Source organism: Pongo abelii, chromosome 19, assembly GCF_028885655.2.
Source record: "Pongo abelii isolate AG06213 chromosome 19, NHGRI_mPonAbe1-v2.0_pri, whole genome shotgun sequence".
In the NCBI taxonomy this organism is placed as follows: domain Eukaryota; kingdom Metazoa; phylum Chordata; class Mammalia; order Primates; family Hominidae; genus Pongo; species Pongo abelii.
The window spans coordinates 31,504,945-31,523,127 of NC_072004.2; the positions used below are offsets into that span (position 1 = coordinate 31,504,945).

Consider the following 18,183-nt stretch of genomic DNA (forward strand, 5'->3'; position numbering starts at 1 on the left):
TCAAGGGACTCAGTCCACACAGGAGCAGGGGAGAGGATGTCCCTCAAGAATGAGACAGGAAATGCAGAGGAAATGCGACACCACCTATCCTAGAAGACAAGGCCAGTCACGGTCGCCTAGCGCTCATTCTAGGCAATCCACCCACCCATGAGGAGAAACCTGGAGAACAAGGAAGCTTCCCTGTCGGAGACACGTATGGAAGCCAAGAAATCCAGGGTCATGAGACCTGCCCAATGAAGCAGAAAGACGCTTGGAGAGAGATACAATCATGACGCGGATCTGCAGGAAGTGTGTCCCTGACGCACTGGGAAATCATCTTTGCACACACACACACACACACACACACGGAGTCATACAGCAGAGGCATTGAAACACACACCTCCAGGCAACCCCTGAGGCTGCGGGGTTCTGCTCTCGACGAGAACGACCCTCGGGTGAGAGAACAGCCCAGGGGCACGCAGGCCGACCTGTCCTCGAGATGACGGCGGCACGACTTTTGGGGAGACTCACCCCAACAGCGTCTGGGCAGGCCTGAGGCTGGGATGCCGTGCTGCTTCCCCCGGACTCCGCCTGGGGTTTCCTCATCCTGCTCGGCCCTTTGCGACTCCTGGCATCCGGAGACATTCCCGTCGTCCCCGTAGAGATGTCAGGCCGGAGCCTCAGAGCCCCGCCACCCAAGCACTGCCACGGAGGGCTCCTGCTTTGCCGAGCCTCAGGGACCGGTTTCTAAGACAACCGTGGGAAGCACTGTGACGGCAGAAGCCGCTCGCGCCTCGCGCATGCGCATTGGCCGGACCGACTCGCGCTCCGCTCCTGGCAGTCAGGCTGCGTGCCCTTTAAATAATGCCCCCTCTGCGCGGCTGCAGCGAGACTCCCCCTGCAGCCGTGGCGGCGTGTGGATACGGGGTGCAGCTTGGGACGCCGTGGGACAGGGGGCAGCCGGTTCCCTGTCCCAGGGCCAAACCTCCAGCAGTCCCGCCCTCAGGATCTCCTTGAGCCGTCTTCCAACGAGGGAAGGGGAGCTTCAGGACGCCTGCTGTGTTCTGGGGACTCCCGTTCAGATCCGATTTTGGCCCCCTCCCAGTGAGATAGGATGGGCTCACCACATCTGGTGAGGCAGGCAGGGCCTCGATGCAGCACGCCTGCTGTATTCTGGGGACTCCCGTTCAGATCCGATTTTGGCCCCCTCCCAGTGAGATAGGATGGGCTCACCACATCTGGTGAGGCAGGCAGGGCCTCGCTGCAGCACAGAATGAAACCATAGGTCGCAAGGCGCAGCGTCAGCTGAACCTTCACTGATCCATCAGCCCTCTGCCTCCCTCCTCCTTCGAAAGAGCAGGGGCCTGCCCCGCTTCTAAAAGCCCTGGGGCCCCGGAAAGCCGACCGCGCTTTACAGGACACGTGCGGGCAGGAACAGGGGCGTATCCGAGGTGGAGACCATGTGACCACGCGTGGCACTGGCGCATCCCACAGCACATGGTGTGAATGTGTGTCACCGGGGGCATATCGGGAGACGGCGAAACAAACGGTGGTGTCCAGGTATGTGCCAGTGGAAGGGGGGAACAAGTGACCTTTCGGTCCATGCCAAGGAAAATCAAAGAACACCTGGGATTCGGTGGGTGGGGGACTTGTGCCTGACCCAAGCCAGGTTTTCAAATGCCTATCAGAGGAGCAAAGAAGTTTCTGCAGAATTCGCCCCACCCGCAACCCTCCTCCTCCCTGGTAGCCCTGATGCAACTTCCCCTGCACCCAGCCCCAGCCGCAGCCCCAGCCCCAACCCCAGCCCCAGCCCCAGCCCCAGCCCCAGCCCAGTCCCTCTGGGTCCCTGACATTCGTTTCGGCCACAAGATCAAGGGACTCAGTCCACACAGGAGCAGGGGAGAGGATGTCCCTCAAGAATGAGACAGGAAATGCAGAGGAAATGCGACACCACCTATCCTAGAAGACAAGGCCAGTCACGGTCGCCTAGCGCTCATTCTAGGCAATCCAGCCACCCATGAGGAGAAACCTGGAGAACAAGGAAGCTTCCCTGTCTGAGACACGTATGGAAGCCAAGAAATCCAGGGTCATGAGACCTGCCCAATGAAGCAGAAAGACGCTTGGAGAGAGATACAATCATGACGCGGATCTGCAGGAAGTGTGTCCCTGACGCACTGGGAAATCATCTTTGCACACACACACACACACACACACACACACGGAGTCATACAGCAGAGGCATTGAAACACACCCCTCCAGGCAACCCCTGAGGCTGCGGGGTTCTGCTCTCGACGAGAACGACCCTCGGGTGAGAGAACAGCCCAGGGGCACGCAGGCCGACCTGTCCTCGAGATGACGGCGGCACGACTTTTGGGGAGACTCACCCCAACAGCGTCTGGGCAGGCCTGAGGCTGGGATGCCGTGCTGCTTCCCCCGGACTCCGCCTGGGGTTTCCTCATCCTGGTCGGCCCTTTGCGACTCCTGGCATCCGGAGACGTTCCCGTCGACCCCGTAGAGATGTCAGGCCGGAGCCTCAGAGCCCCGCCACCCAAGCACTGCCACGGAGGGCTCCTGCTTTGCCGAGCCTCAGGGACCGGTTTCTAAGACAACCGTGGGAAGCACTGTGACGGCAGAAGCCGCTCGCCCCTCGCGCATGCGCATTGGCTGGACCGACTCGCGCTCCGCTCCTGGCAGTCAGGCTGCGTCCCCTTTAAATAATGCCCCCTCTGCGCGGCTGCAGCGAGGCCCCAGCTGCAGCCGCGGCGGCGTGTGGATACGGGGTGCAGCTTGGGACGCCGTGGGAGAGGGGGCCGCCGGTTCCCTGTCCCAGGGCCAAACCCCAAGCAGTCCCGCCCTCAGGATCTCCTTGAGCCGACTTCCACCGAGGGAAGGGGAGCTTTAGGACGCCTGCTGTGTTCTGGGGACTCCCGTTCAGATCCGATTTTGGCCCCCTCCCAGTGAGATAGGATGGGCTCACCACATCTGGTGAGGCAGGCAGGGCCTCGCTGCAGCACAGAATGATCTCATAAGTCTCAAGGCGCAGCGTCAGCTGAACCTTCACTGATCCATCAGCCCTCTGCCTCCCTCCTCCTTCGAAAGAGCAGGGATCTGCCCCGCTTCTGAAAGCCCTGGGGCCCCGGAAAGCTGACCGCGCTTTACAGGAGACGTGCGGGCAGGAACAGGGGCGAATCCGAGCTGGAGACCATGTGACCACGCGTGGCACTGGCGTATCCCACAGCACATGGTGTGAATGTGTCTCACCGGGGGCATATCGGGAGACGGCGAAAAAAACGGTGGTGTCCAGGTATGTGCCGGTGGAAGGGGGGAACAAGTGACCTTTCGGTCAAAGCCAAGGGAAATCAAAGAACACCTGTGATTCGGTGGGTGGGGGACTTGTGCCTGACCCAAGCCAGGTTTTCGAACGCCTATCAGAGGAGCAAAGAAGTTTCTGCAGAATTCGCCCCACCCGCAACCCTCCTCCTCCCTGGTAGCCCTGACCCAACTTCCCCTGCACCCAGCCCCAGCCCCAGCCCCAGCCCCAGCCCCAGCCCCAGCCCCAGCCCAGTCCCTCTGGTTCCCTGACATTCGTTTCGGCCACAAGATCAAGGGACTCAGTCCACACAGGAGCAGGGGAGAGGATGTCCCTCAAGAATGAGACAGGAAGTGCAGAGGAAATGCGACACCACCTATCCTAGAAGACAAGGCCAGTCACGGTCGCCTAGCGCTCATTCTAGGCAATCCACCCACCCATGAGGAGAAACCTGGAGAACAAGGAAGCTTAGCTGTCTGAGACACGTATGGAAGCCAAGAAATCCAGGGTCATGAGACCTGCCCAATGAAGCAGAAAGACGCTTGGAGAGAGATACAATCATGACACGGATCTGCAGGAAGTGTGTCCCTGACGCACTGGGAAATCATCTTTGCACACACACACACACACACACACACGGAGTCATACAGCAGAGGCATTGAAACACACCCCTCCAGGCAACCCCTGAGGCTGCGGGGTTCTGCTCTCGACGAGAACGACCCTCGGGTGAGAGAACAGCCCAGGGGCACACAGGCCGACCTGTCCTCGAGATGACGGCGGCACGACTTTTGGGGAGACTCACCCCAACAGCGTCTGGGCAGGCCTGAGGCTGGGATGCCGTGCTGCTTCCCCCGGAATCCGCCTGGGGTTTCCTCATCCTGGTCGGCCCTTTGTGACTCCTGGCATCCGGAGACATTCCCGTCGTCCCCGTAGAGATGTCAGGCCGGAGCCTCAGAGCCCCGCCACCCAAGCACTGCCACGGAGGGCTCCTGCTTTGCCGAGCCTCAGGGACCGGTTTCTAAGACAACCGTGGGAAGCACTGTGACGGCAGAAGCCGCTCGCGCCTCGCGCATGCGCATTGGCCGGACCGAGTCGCGCTCCGCTCCTGGCAGTCAGGCTGCGTCCCCTTTAAATAATGCCCCCTCTGCGCGGCTGCAGCGAGACTCCCCCTGCAGCCTCAGCGGCGTGTGGATACGGGGTGCAGCTTGGGACGCCGTGGGACAGGGGGCAGCCGGTTCCGTGTCCCAGGGCCAAACCTCCAGCAGTCCCGCCCTCAGGATCTCCTTGAGCCGTCTTCCAACGAGGGAAGGGGAGCTTCAGGACGCCTGCTGTGTTCTGGGGACTCCCGTTCAGATCCGATTTTGGCCCCCTCCCAGTGAGATAGGATGGGCTCACCACATCTGGTGAGGCAGGCAGGGCCTCGATGCAGCACGCCTGCTGTATTCTGGGGACTCCCGTTCAGATCCGATTTTGGCCCCCTCCCAGTGAGATAGGATGGGCTCACCACATCTGGTGAGGCAGGCAGGGCCTCGCTGCAGCACAGAATGATCCCATAGGTCGCAAGGCGCAGCGTCAGCTGAACCTTCACTGATCAATCAGCCCTCTGCCTCCCTCCTCCTTCGAAAGAGCAGGGGCCTGCCCCGCTTCTAAAAGCCCTGGGGCCCCGGAAAGCCGACCGCGCTTTACAGGACACGTGCGGGCAGGAACAGGAGCGAATCCGAGGTGGAGACCATGTGACCACGCGTGGCACTGGCGTATCCCACAGCACATGGTGTGAATGTGTGTCACCGGGGGCATATCGGGAGACGGCGAAACAAACGGTGGTGTCCAGGTATGTGCCAGTGGAAGGGGGGAACAAGTGACCTTTCGGTCCATGCCAAGGAAAATCAAAGAACACCTGGGATTCGGTGGGTGGGGGACCTGTGCCTGACCCAAGCCAGGTTTCCAAATGCCTATCAGAGGAGCAAAGAAGTTTCTGCAGAATTCGCCCCACCCGCAACCCTCCTCCTCCCTGGTAGCCCTGACGCAACTTCCCCTGCACCCAGCCCCAGCCGCAGCCCCAGCCCCAGCCCCAGCCCCAGCCCCAGCCCCAGCCCCAGCCCAGTCCCTCTGGGTCCCTGACATTCGTTTCCGCCACAAGATCAAGGGAGTCAGTCCACACTGGAGCAGGGGAGAGGATGTCCCTCAAGAATGAGACAGGAAGTGCAGAGGAAATGCGACACCACCTATCCTAGAAGACAAGGCCAGTCACGGTCGCCTAGCGCTCATTCTAGGCAATCCAGCCACCCATGAGGAGAAACCTGGAGAACAAGGAAGCTTCCCTGTCTGAGACACGTATGGAAGCCAAGAAATCCAGGGTCATGAGACCTGCCCAATGAAGCAGAAAGACGCTTGGAGAGAGATACAATCATGACGCGGATCTGCAGGAAGTGTGTCCCTGACGCACTGGGAAATCATCTTTGCACACACACACACACACACACACACACGGAGTCATACAGCAGAGGCATTGAAACACACCCCTCCAGGCAACCCCTGAGGCTGCGGGGTTCTGCTCTCGACGAGAACGACCCTCGGGTGAGAGAACAGCCAAGGGGCACGCAGGCCGACCTGTCCTCGAGATGACGGCGGCACGACTTTTGGGGAGACTCACCCCAACAGCGTCTGGGCAGGCCTGAGGCTGGGATGCCGTGCTGCTTCCCCCGGACTCCGCCTGGGGTTTCCTCATCCTGGTCGGCCCTTTGCGACTCCTGGCATCCGGAGACGTTCCCGTCGACCCCGTAGAGATGTCAGGCCGGAGCCTCAGACCCCCGCCACCCAAGCACTGCCACGGAGGGCTCCTGCTTTGCCGAGCCTCAGGGACCGGTTTCTAAGACAACCGTGGGAAGCACTGTGACGGCAGAAGCCGCTCGCCCCTCGCGCATGCGCATTGGCTGGACCGACTCGCGCTCCGCTCCTGGCAGTCAGGCTGCGTCCCCTTTAAATAATGCCCCCTCTGCGCGGCTGCAGCGAGGCCCCAGCTGCAGCCTCAGCGGCGTGTGGATACGGGGTGCAGCTTGGGACGCCGTGGGACAGGGGGCAGCCGGTTCCGTGTCCCAGGGCCAAACCTCCAGCAGTCCCGCCCTCAGGATCTCCTTGAGCCGTCTTCCAACGAGGGAAGGGGAGCTTCAGGACGCCTGCTGTGTTCTGGGGACTCCCGTTCAGATCCGATTTTGGCCCCCTCCCAGTGAGATAGGATGGGCTCACCACATCTGGTGAGGCAGGCAGGGCCTCGATGCAGCACGCCTGCTGTATTCTGGGGACTCCCGTTCAGATCCGATTTTGGCCCCCTCCCAGTGAGATAGGATGGGCTCACCACATCTGGTGAGGCAGGCAGGGCCTCGCTGCAGCACAGAATGATCCCATAGGTCGCAAGGCGCAGCGTCAGCTGAACCTTCACTGATCAATCAGCCCTCTGCCTCCCTCCTCCTTCGAAAGAGCAGGGGCCTGCCCCGCTTCTAAAAGCCCTGGGGCCCCGGAAAGCCGACCGCGCTTTACAGGACACGTGCGGGCAGGAACAGGAGCGAATCCGAGGTGGAGACCATGTGACCACGCGTGGCACTGGCGTATCCCACAGCACATGGTGTGAATGTGTGTCACCGGGGGCATATCGGGAGACGGCGAAACAAACGGTGGTGTCCAGGTATGTGCCAGTGGAAGGGGGGAACAAGTGACCTTTCGGTCCATGCCAAGGAAAATCAAAGAACACCTGGGATTCGGTGGGTGGGGGACCTGTGCCTGACCCAAGCCAGGTTTTCAAATGCCTATCAGAGGAGCAAAGAAGTTTCTGCAGAATTCGCCCCACCCGCAACCCTCCTCCTCTCTGGTAGCCCTGACGCAACTTCCCCTGCACCCAGCCCCTGCCGCAGCCCCAGCCCCAGCCCCAGCCCCAGCCCCAGCCCCAGCCCCAGCCCCAGCCCAGTCCCTCTGGGTCCCTGACATTCGTTTCGGCCACAAGATCAAGGGAGTCAGTCCACACTGGAGCAGGGGAGAGGATGTCCCTCAAGAATGAGACAGGAAGTGCAGAGGAAATGCGACACCACCTATCCTAGAAGACAAGGCCAGTCACGGTCGCCTAGCGCTCATTCTAGGCAATCCAGCCACCCATGAGGAGAAACCTGGAGAACAAGGAAGCTTCCCTGTCTGAGACACGTATGGAAGCCAAGAAATCCAGGGTCATGAGACCTGCCCAATGAAGCAGAAAGACGCTTGGAGAGAGATACAATCATGACGCGGATCTGCAGGAAGTGTGTCCCTGACGCACTGGGAAATCATCTTTGCACACACACACACACACACACACACACGGAGTCATACAGCAGAGGCATTGAAACACACCCCTCCAGGCAACCCCTGAGGCTGCGGGGTTCTGCTCTCGACGAGAACGACCCTCGGGTGAGAGAACAGCCCAGGGGCATGCAGGCCGACCTGTCCTCGAGATGACGGCGGCACGACTTTTGGGGAGACTCACCCCAACAGCGTCTGGGCAGGCCTCAGGCTGGGATGCCGTGCTGCTTCCCCCGGACTCCGCCTGGGGTTTCCTCATCCTGGTCGGCCCTTTGCGACTCCTGGCATCCGGAGACGTTCCCGTCGACCCCGTAGAGATGTCAGGCCGGAGCCTCAGACCCCCGCCACCCAAGCACTGCCACGGAGGGCTCCTGCTTTGCCGAGCCTCAGGGACCGGTTTCTAAGACAACCGTGGGAAGCACTGTGACGGCAGAAGCCGCTCGCCCCTCGCGCATGCGCATTGGCTGGACCGACGCGCGCTCCGCTCCTGGCAGTCAGGCTGCGTCCCCTTTAAATAATGCCCCCTCTGCGAGGCTGCAGCGAGGCCCCAGCTGCAGCCGCGGCGGCGTGTGGATACGGGGTGCAGCTTGGGACGCCGTGGGAGAGGGGGCCGCCGGTTCCCTGTCCCAGGGCCAAACCCCAAGCAGTCCCGCCCTCAGGATCTCCTTGAGCCGACTTCCACCGAGGGAAGGGGAGCTTTAGGACGCCTGCTGTGTTCTGGGGACTCCCGTTCAGATCCGATTTTGGCCCCCTCCCAGTGAGATAGGATGGGCTCACCACATCTGGTGAGGCAGGCAGGGCCTCGCTGCAGCACAGAATGATCCCCTAGGTCTCAAGGCGCAGCGTCAGCTGAACCTTCACTGATCCATCAGCCCTCTGCCTCCCTCCTCCTTCGAAAGAGCAGGGAACTGCCCCGCTTCTGAAAGCCCTGGGGCCCCGGAAAGCTGACCGCGCTTTACAGGACACGTGCGGGCAGGAACAGGGGCGAATCCGAGCTGGAGACCATGTGACCACGCGTGGCACTGGCGTATCCCACAGCACATGGTGTGAATGTGTGTCACCGGGGGCTTATCGGGAGACGGCGAAAAAAACGGTGGTGTCCAGGTATGTGCCGGTGGAAGGGGGGAACAAGTGACCTTTCGGTCAAAGCCAAGGGAAATCAAAGAACACCTGTGATTCGGTGGGTGGGGGACTTGTGCCTGACCCAAGCCAGGTTTTCAAATGCCTATCAGAGGAGCAAAGAAGTTTCTGCAGAATTCGCCCCACCCGCAACCCTCCTCCTCCCTGGTACCCCTGACCCAACTTCCCCTGCACCCAGCCCCAGCCCCAGCCCCAGCCCCAGCCCCAGCCCCAGCCCCAGCCCAGTCCCTCTGGTCCCCTGACATTCGTTTCGGCCACAAGATCAAGGGACTCAGTCCACACAGGAGCAGGGGAGAGGATGTCCCTCAAGAATGAGACAGGAAGTGCAGAGGAAATGCGACACCACCTATCCTAGAAGACAAGGCCAGTCACGGTCGCCTAGCGCTCATTCTAGGCAATCCACCCACCCATGAGGAGAAACCTGGAGAACAAGGAAGCTTCCCTGTCTGAGACACGTATGGAAGCCAAGAAATCCAGGGTCATGAGACCTGCCCAATGAAGCAGAAAGACGCTTGGAGAGAGATACAATCATGACACGGATCTGCAGGAAGTGTGTCCCTGACGCACTGGGAAATCATCTTTGCACACACACACACACACACACACACGGAGTCATACAGCAGAGGCATTGAAACACACCCCTCCAGGCAACCCCTGAGGCTGCGGGGTTCTGCTCTCGACGAGAACGACCCTCGGGTGAGAGAACAGCCCAGGGGCACACAGGCCGACCTGTCCTCGAGATGACGGCGCACGACTTTTGGGGAGACTCACCCCAACAGCGTCTGGGCAGGCCTGAGGCTGGGATGCCGTGCTGCTTCCCCCGGACTCCGCCTGGGGTTTCCTCATCCTGGTCGGCCCTTTGTGACTCCTGGCATCCGGAGACATTCCCGTCGTCCCCGTAGAGATGTCAGGCCGGAGCCTCAGAGCCCCGCCACCCAAGCACTGCCACGGAGGGCTCCTGCTTTGCCGAGCCTCAGGGACCGGTTTCTAAGACAACCGTGGGAAGCACTGTGACGGCAGAATCCGCTCGCGCCTCGCGCATGCGCATTGGCTGGACCGACTCGCGCTCCGCTCCTGGCAGTCAGGCTGCGTCCCCTTTAAATAATGCCCCCTCTGCGCGGCTGCAGCGAGACTCCCCCTGCAGCCTCAGCGGCGTGTGGATACGGGGTGCAGCTTGGGACGCCGTGGGACAGGGGGCAGCCGGTTCCGTGTCCCAGGGCCAAACCTCCAGCAGTCCCGCCCTCAGGATCTCCTTGAGCCGTCTTCCAACGAGGGAAGGGGAGCTTCAGGACGCCTGCTGTGTTCTGGGGACTCCCGTTCAGATCCGATTTTGGCCCCCTCCCAGTGAGATAGGATGGGCTCACCACATCTGGTGAGGCAGGCAGGGCCTCGATGCAGCACGCCTGCTGTATTCTGGGGACTCCCGTTCAGATCCGATTTTGGCCCCCTCCCAGTGAGATAGGATGGGCTCACCACATCTGGTGAGGCAGGCAGGGCCTCGCTGCAGCACAGAATGATCCCATAGGTCGCAAGGCGCAGCGTCAGCTGAACCTTCACTGATCCATCAGCCCTCTGCCTCCCTCCTCCTTCGAAAGAGCAGGGGCCTGCCCCGCTTCTAAAAGCCCTGGGGCCCCGGAAAGCCGACCGCGCTTTACAGGACTCGTGCGGGCAGGAACAGGAGCGAATCCGAGGTGGAGACCATGTGACCACGCGTGGCACTGGCGTATCCCACAGCACATGGTGTGAATGTGTGTCACCGGGGGCATATCGGGAGACGGCGAAACAAACGGTGGTGTCCAGGTATGTGCCAGTGGAAGGGGGGAACAAGTGACCTTTCGGTCCATGCCAAGGAAAATAAAAGAACACCTGGGATTCGGTGGGTGGGGGACCTGTGCCTGACCCAAGCCAGGTTTTCAAATGCCTATCAGAGGAGCAAAGAAGTTTCTGCAGAATTCGCCCCACCCGCAACCCTCCTCCTCCCTGGTAGCCCTGACGCAACTTCCCCTGCACCCAGCCCCAGCCGCAGCCCCAGCCCCAGCCCCAGCCCCAGCCCCAGCCCCAGCCCCAGCCCAGTCCCTCTGGGTCCCTGACATTCGTTTCCGCCACAAGATCAAGGGAGTCAGTCCACACTGGAGCAGGGGAGAGGATGTCCCTCAAGAATGAGACAGGAAGTGCAGAGGAAATGCGACACCACCTATCCTAGAAGACAAGGCCAGTCACGGTCGCCTAGCGCTCATTCTAGGCAATCCAGCCACCCATGAGGAGAAACCTGGAGAACAAGGAAGCTTCCCTGTCTGAGACACGTATGGAAGCCAAGAAATCCAGCGTCATGAGACCTGCCCAATGAAGCAGAAAGACGCTTGGAGAGAGATACAATCATGACGCGGATCTGCAGGAAGTGTGTCCCTGACGCACTGGGAAATCATCTTTGCACACACACACACACACACACACACACACGGAGTCATACAGCAGAGGCATTGAAACACACCCCTCCAGGCAACCCCTGAGGCTGCGGGGTTCTGCTCTCGACGAGAACGACCCTCGGGTGAGAGAACAGCCCAGGGGCACGCAGGCCGACCTGTCCTCGAGATGACGGCGGCACGACTTTTGGGGAGACTCACCCCAACAGCGTCTGTGCAGGCCTCAGGCTGGGATGCCGTGCTGCTTCCCCCGGACTCCGCCTGGGGTTTCCTCATCCTGGTCGGCCCTTTGCGACTCCTGGCATCCGGAGACGTTCCCGTCGACCCCGTAGAGATGTCAGGCCGGAGCCTCAGACCCCCGCCACCCAAGCACTGCCACGGAGGGCTCCTGCTTTGCCGAGCCTCAGGGACCGGTTTCTAAGACAACCGTGGGAAGCACTGTGACGGCAGAAGCCGCTCGCCCCTCGCGCATCCGCATTGGCTGGACCGACTCCCGCTCCGCTCCTGGCAGTCAGGCTGCGTCCCCTTTAAATAATGCCCCCTCTGCGCGGCTGCAGCGAGGCCCCAGCTGCAGCCCCGGCCGCGTGTAGATACGGGGTGCAGCTTGTGACGCCGTGGGAGAGGGGGCCGCCGGTTCCCTGTCCCAGGGCCAAACCCCAAGCAGTCCCGCCCTCAGGATCTCCTTGAGCCGACTTCCACCGAGGGAAGGGGAGCTTTAGGACGCCTGCTGTGTTCTGGGGACTCCCGTTCAGATCCGATTTTGGCCCCCTCCCAGTGAGATAGGATGGGCTCACCACATCTGGTGAGGCAGGCAGGGCCTCGCTGCAGCACAGAATGATCCCCTAGGTCTCAAGGCGCAGCGTCAGCTGAACCTTCACTGATCCATCAGCCCTCTGCCTCCCTCCTCCTTCGAAAGAGCAGGGACCTGCCCCGCTTCTGAAAGCCCTGGGGCCCCGGAAAGCTGACCGCCCTTTACAGGACACGTGCGGGCAGGAACAGGGGCGAATCCGAACTGGAGACCATGTGACCACGCGTGGCACTGGCGTATCCCACAGCACATGGTGTGAATGTGTGTCACCGGGGGCTTATCGGGAGACGGCGAAAAAAACGGTGGTGTCCAGGTATGTGCCGGTGGAAGGGGGGAAAAAGTGACCTTTCGGTCAAAGCCAAGGGAAATCAAAGAACACCTGTGATTCGGTGGGTGGGGGACTTGTGCCTGACCCAAGCCAGGTTTTCAAATGCCTATCAGAGGAGCAAAGAAGTTTCTGCAGAATTCGCCCCACCCGCAACCCTCCTCCTCCCTGGTAGCCCTGACCCAACTTCCCCTGCACCCAGCCCCAGCCCCAGCCCCAGCCCCAGCCCCAGCCGCAGCCCCAGCCCAGTCCCTCTGGTTCCCTGACATTCGTTTCGGCCACAAGATCAAGGGACTCAGTCCACACAGGAGCAGGGGAGTGGATGTCCCTAAAGAATGAGACAGGAAGTGCAGAGGAAATGCGACACCACCTATCCTAGAAGACAAGGCCAGTCACGGTCGCCTAGCGCTCATTCTAGGCAATCCACCCACCCATGAGGAGAAACCTGGAGAACAAGGAAGCTTCCCTGTCTGAGACACGTATGGAAGCCAAGAAATCCAGGGTCATGAGACCTGCCCAATGAAGCAGAAAGACGCTTGGAGAGAGATACAATCATGACGCGGATCTGCAGGAAGTGTGTCCCTGACGCACTGGGAAATCATCTTTGCACACACACACACACACACACACACGGAGTCATACAGCAGAGGCATTGAAACACACCCCTCCAGGCAACCCCTGAGGCTGCGGGGTTCTGCTCTCGACGAGAACGACCCTCGGGTGAGAGAACAGCCCAGGGGCACACAGGCCGACCTGTCCTCGAGATGACGGCGGCACGACTTTTGGGGAGACTCACCCCAACAGCGTCTGGGCAGGCCTGAGGCTGGGATGCCGTGCTGCTTCCCCCGGACTCCGCCTGGGGTTTCCTCATCCGGGTCGGCCCTTTGTGACTCCTGGCATCCGGAGACATTCCCGTCGTCCCCGTAGAGATGTCAGGCCGGAGCCTCAGAGCCCCGCCACCCAAGCACTGCCACGGAGGGCTCCTGCTTTGCCGAGCCTCAGGGACCGGTTTCTAAGACAACCGTGGGAAGCACTGTGACGGCAGAAGCCGCTCGCGCCTCGCGCATGCGCATTGGCCGGACCGACTCGCGCTCCGCTCCTGGCAGTCAGGCTGCGTCCCCTTTAAATAATGCCCCCTCTGCGCGGCTGCAGCGAGACTCCCCCTGCAGCCTCAGCGGCGTGTGGATACGGGGTGCAGCTTGGGACGCCGTGGGACAGGGGGCAGCCGGTTCCGTGTCCCAGGGCCAAACCTCCAGCAGTCCCGCCCTCAGGATCTCCTTGAGCCGTCTTCCAACGAGGGAAGGGGAGCTTCAGGACGCCTGCTGTGTTCTGGGGACTCCCGTTCAGATCCGATTTTGGCCCCCTCCCAGTGAGATAGGATGGGCTCACCACATCTGGTGAGGCAGGCAGGGCCTCGCTGCAGCACAGAATGATCCCATAGGTCGCAAGGCGCAGCGTCAGTTGAACCTTCACTGATGCATCAGCCCTCTGCCTCCCTCCTCCTTCGAAAGAGCAGGGGCCTGCCCCGCTTCTAAAAGCCCTGGGGCCCCGGAAAGCCGACCGCGCTTTACAGGACACGTGCGGGCAGGAACAGGAGCGAATCCGAGGTGGAGACCATGTGACCACGCGTGGCACTGGCGTATCCCACAGCACATGGTGTGAATGTGTGTCACCGGGGGCATATCGGGAGACGGCGAAACAAACGGTGGTGTCCAGGTATGTGCCAGGGGAAGGGGGGAACAAGTGACCTTTCGGTCCATGCCAAGGAAAATCAAAGAACACCTGGGATTCGGTGGGTGGGGGACCTGTGCCTGACCCAAGCCAGGTTTTCAAATGCCTATCAGAGGAGCAAAGAAGTTTCTGCAGAATTCGCCCCACCCGCAACCCTCCTCCTCCCTGGTAGCCCTGACGCAACTTCCCCTGCACCCAGCCCCAGCCGCAGCCCCAGCCCCAGCCCCAGCCCCAGCCCCAGCCCCAGCCCCAGCCCCAGCCCAGTCCCTCTGGGTCCCTGACATTCCTTTCCGCCGCAAGATCAAGGGAGTCAGTCCACACTGGAGCAGGGGAGAGGATGTCCCTCAAGAATGAGACAGGAAGTGCAGAGGAAATGCGACACCACCTATCCTAGAAGACAAGGCCAGTCACGGTCGCCTAGCGCTCATTCTAGGCAATCCACCCACCCATGAGGAGAAACCTGGAGAACAAGGAAGCTTCCCTGTCTGAGACACGTATGGAAGCCAAGAAATCCAGGGTCATGAGACCTGCCCAATGAAGCAGAAAGACGCTTGGAGAGAGATACAATCATGACACGGATCTGCAGGAAGTGTGTCCCTGACGCACTGGGAAATCATCTTTGCACACACACACACACACACACACACACGGAGTCATACAGCAGAGGCATTGAAACACACCCCTCCAGGCAACCCCTGAGGCTGCGGGGTTCTGCTCTCGACGAGAACGACCCTCGGGTGAGAGAACAGCCCAGGGGCACACAGGCCGACCTGTCCTCGAGATGACGGCGGCACGACTTTTGGGGAGACTCACCCCAACAGCGTCTGGGCAGGCCTGAGGCTGGGATGCCGTGCTGCATCCCCCGGACTCCGCCTGGGGTTTCCTCATCCTGGTCGGCCCTTTGTGACTCCTGGCATCCGGAGACATTCCCGTCGTCCCCGTAGAGATGTCAGGCCGGAGCCTCAGAGCCCCGCCACCCAAGCACTGCCACGGAGGGCTCCTGCTTTGCCGAGCCTCAGGGACCGGTTTCTAAGACAACCGTGGGAAGCACTGTGACGGCAGAAGCCGCTCGCGCCTCGCGCATGCGCATTGGCCGGACCGACTCGCGCTCCGCTCCTGGCAGTCAGGCTGCGTCCCCTTTAAATAATGCCCCCTCTGCGCGGCTGCAGCGAGACTCCCCCTGCAGCCTCAGCGGCGTGTGGATACGGGGTGCAGCTTGGGACGCCGTGGGACAGGGGGCAGCCGGTTCCGTGTCCCAGGGCCAAACCTCCAGCAGTCCCGCCCTCAGGATCTCCTTGAGCCGTCTTCCAACGAGGGAAGGGGAGCTTCAGGACGCCTGCTGTGTTCTGGGGACTCCCGTTCAGATCCGATTTTGGCCCCCTCCCAGTGAGATAGGATGGGCTCACCACATCTGGTGAGGCAGGCAGGGCCTCGATGCAGCACGCCTGCTGTATTCTGGGGACTCCCGTTCAGATCCGATTTTGGCCCCCTCCCAGTGAGATAGGATGGGCTCACCACATCTGGTGAGGCAGGCAGGGCCTCGCTGCAGCACAGAATGATCCCATAGGTCGCAAGGCGCAGCGTCAGCTGAACCTTCACTGATCCATCAGCCCTCTGCCTCCCTCCTCCTTCGAAAGAGCAGGGGCCTGCCCCGCTTCTAAAAGCCCTGGGGCCCCGGAAAGCCGACCGCCCTTTACAGGACACGTGCGGGCAGGAACAGGGGCGAATCCGAGGTGGAGACCATGTGACCACGCGTGGCACTGGCGTATCCCACAGCACATGGTGTGAATGTGTGTCACCGGGGGCATATCGGGAGACGGCGAAACAAACGGTGGTGTCCAGGTATGTGCCAGTGGAAGGGGGGAACAAGTGACCTTTCGGTCCATGCCAAGGAAAATCAAAGAAAACCTGGGATTCGGTGGGTGGGGGACCTGTGCCTGACCCAAGCCAGGTTTCCAAATGCCTATCAGAGGAGCAAAGAAGTTTCTGCAGAATTCGCCCCACCCGCAACCCTCCTCCTCCCTGGTAGCCCTGACGCAACTTCCCCTGCACCCAGCCCCAGCCGCAGCCCCAGCCCCAGCCCCAACCCCAGCCCCAGCCCCAGCCCCAGCCCAGTCCCTCTGGGTCCCTGACATTCGTTTCCGCCACAAGATCAAGGGAGTCAGTCCACACTGGAGCAGGGGAGAGGATGTCCCTCAAGAATGAGACAGGAAGTGCAGAGGAAATGCGACACCACCTATCCTAGAAGACAAGGCCAGTCACGGTCGCCTAGCGCTCATTCTAGGCAATCCAGCCACCCATGAGGAGAAACCTGGAGAACAAGGAAGCTTCCCTGTCTGAGACACGTATGGAAGCCAAGAAATCCAGGGTCATGAGACCTGCCCAATGAAGCAGAAAGACGCTTGGAGAGAGATACAATCATGACGCGGATCTGCAGGAAGTGTGTCCCTGACGCACTGGGAAATCATCTTTGCACACACACACACACACACACACACACGGAGTCATACAGCAGAGGCATTGAAACACACCCCTCCAGGCAACCCCTGAGGCTGCGGGGTTCTGCTCTCGACGAGAAGGACCCTCGGGTGAGAGAACAGCCAAGGGGCACGCAGGCCGACCTGTCCTCGAGATGACGGCGGCACGACTTTTGGGGAGACTCACCCCAACAGCGTCTGGGCAGGCCTGAGGCTGGGATGCCGTGCTGCTTCCCCCGGACTCCGCCTGGGGTTTCCTCATCCTGGTCGGCCCTTTGCGACTCCTGGCATCCGGAGACGTTCCCGTCGACCCCGTAGAGATGTCAGGCCGGAGCCTCAGAACCCCGCCACCCAAGCACTGCCACGGAGGGCTCCTGCTTTGCCGAGCCTCAGGGACCGGTTTCTAAGACAACCGTGGGAAGCACTGTGACGGCAGAAGCCGCTCGCCCCTCGCGCATGCGCATTGGCTGGACCGACTCGCGCTCTGCTCCTGGCAGTCAGGCTGCGTCCCCTTTAAATAATGCCCCCTCTGCGCGGCTGCAGCGAGGCCCCAGCTGCAGCCGCGGCGGCGTGTGGATACGGGGTGCAGCTTGGGACGCCGTGGGAGAGGGGGCCGCCGGTTCCCTGTCCCAGGGCCAAACCCCAAGCAGTCCCGCCCTCAGGATCTCCTTGAGCCGACTTCCACCGAGGGAAGGGGAGCTTTAGGACGCCTGCTGTGTTCTGGGGACTCCCGTTCAGATCCGATTTTGGCCCCCTCCCAGTGAGATAGGATGGGCTCACCACATCTGGTGAGGCAGGCAGGGCCTCGCTGCAGCACAGAATGATCCCCTAGGTCTCAAGGCGCAGCGTCAGCTGAACCTTCACTGATCCATCAGCCCTCTGCCTCCCTCCTCCTTCGAAAGAGCAGGGACCTGCCCCGCTTCTGAAAGCCCTGGGGCCCCGGAAAGCTGACCGCGCTTTACAGGACACGTGCGGGCAGGAACAGGGGCGAATCCGAGGTGGAGACCATGTGACCACGCGTGGCACTGGCGTATCCCACAGCACATGGTGTGAATGTGTGTCACCGGGGGCTTATCGGGAGACGGCGAAAAAAACGGTGGTGTCCAGGTATGTGCCGGTGGAAGGGGGGAACAAGTGACCTTTCGGTCAAAGCCAAGGGAAATCAAAGAACACCTGTGATTCGGTGGGTGGGGGACTTGTGCCTGACCCAAGCCAGGTTTTCAAATGCCTATCAGAGGAGCAAAGAAGTTTCTGCAGAATTCGCCCCACCCGCAACCCTCCTCCTCCCTGGTAGCCCTGACCCAACTTCCCCTGCACCCAGCCCCAGCCCCAGCCCCAGCCCCAGCCCCAGCCCCAGCCCCAGCCCAGTCCCTCTGGTTCCCTGACATTCGTTTCGGCCACAAGATCAAGGGACTCAGTCCACACAGGAGCAGGGGAGAGGATGTCCCTCAAGAATGAGACAGGAAGTGCAGAGGAAATGCGACACCACCTATCCTAGAAGACAAGGCCAGTCACGGTCGCCTAGCGCTCATTCTAGGCAATCCACCCACCCATGAGGAGAAACCTGGAGAACAAGGAAGCTTAGCTGTCTGAGACACGTATGGAAGCCAAGAAATCCAGGGTCATGAGACCTGCCCAATGAAGCAGAAAGACGCTTGGAGAGA

At 61.1% G+C, this 18,183-nt stretch overlaps 1 protein-coding gene across 1 annotated transcript in view; it reads right to left on the reverse strand.

The window, feature by feature from the left end:
* The window catches only part of LOC129051270 (tensin-3-like), a 252,609-nt gene that overhangs the window by 14,858 nt on the left and 219,568 nt on the right, over positions 1-18,183 (reverse strand). The window lies entirely within an intron of this gene.